We start from the raw sequence: 1,303 nt of genomic DNA on the forward strand, positions 1-1,303 counted from the left end.
GCATCCAAACATGTTTAGAGTGCGTCAAAACATACTTATAGTGCATCCAAACATGTTTAGAGAGCATTGAAACTTTTTTAGAGTGCGTCAAAACATGTTTAGAGTGCGTCGAAACATGTTTTGAGTGCAATAAAAGATGTTTAGAGTTCGTCGAAACATGTTTAGAGCACGCCAAAACATATTCAGCGCGCATCCAAACATATTTAAAATGCGTCGAAGCATATTAAGAGTGCATACAAACATGTTTAAAGTGCACTAAAACATTTTTAGAGTGCGTCGAAACATGTTTAGAGTGCATCCAAACAGACTTAGAGTGCATCAAAAGATGTTTAGAGTTCGTCGAAACATATTTAGAGTGCATCGAAACATGTTTAGAGTTCGTCTAAACATGTTTGGAGTGCACCAAAACACGTTTAGAGTGCGTCCAAACACTTTTAGAGTGCATCCAAACATGTGTAGAGTGCATCGAAACTTTTTTAGAGTGCGTCAAAACATGTTTAGAATACGTCGAAACATGTTTTGAGTGCAACAAAAGATGTTTAGAGTGCGTCGAAACATATTTAGAGTGCGTCGAAACATGTTTAGAGTGCATCCAAACAGATCTTAGAGTACATCCAAAGATGTTTAGAGTTCGTCGAAACATGTTTAGAGCACGCCAAAACATATTCAGAGCGCATCCAAAAATGTTTAAAATGCATCGAAACATATTAAGAGTGCATACAAACATGTTTAAAGTGCACTAAAACATTTTTAGAGTGCGTCGAAACATGTTTAGAGTGCATCCAAACACATTTAGAGTGCATCCAAACATGTTTAGAGTGCGTTAAAACATACTTAGAGTGCATCCAAACATGTTTAGAGAGCATCCAAACATTTTTAGAGTGCGTCGAAACAAATACTGAGTGCATCCAGACAGACTTAGAGTGCATCAAAAGATGTTTAGAATTCGTTGAAACATATTTAGAGTGCGTCGAAACATGTTTAGAGTTCGTCTAAACATGTTTTAAGGGCACCAAAACACGTCTAGAGTGCATCCAAACATTATTAGAGTGCGTCAAAACATACTTATAGTGCATCCAAACATGTTTAGAGAGCATCCAAACATTTTTAGAGTGCGTCGAAACATGTTTAGAGTGCATCCAAACAGACTTAGAGTGCATCAAAAGATGTTTAGAGTTCGTCGAAACATATTTAGAGTGCGTCGAAACATGTTTCGAGTTCGTCTAAACATGTTTTGAGTGCAACAAAACATGTTTAGAGTGCATCTAAACACACTTAGAGTGCATCCAAACACGTATAGAGT

This window comes from Tarenaya hassleriana, unplaced genomic scaffold (genome assembly GCF_000463585.1).
Source record: "Tarenaya hassleriana unplaced genomic scaffold, ASM46358v1 Cleome492, whole genome shotgun sequence".
Lineage (NCBI taxonomy): Eukaryota > Viridiplantae > Streptophyta > Magnoliopsida > Brassicales > Cleomaceae > Tarenaya > Tarenaya hassleriana.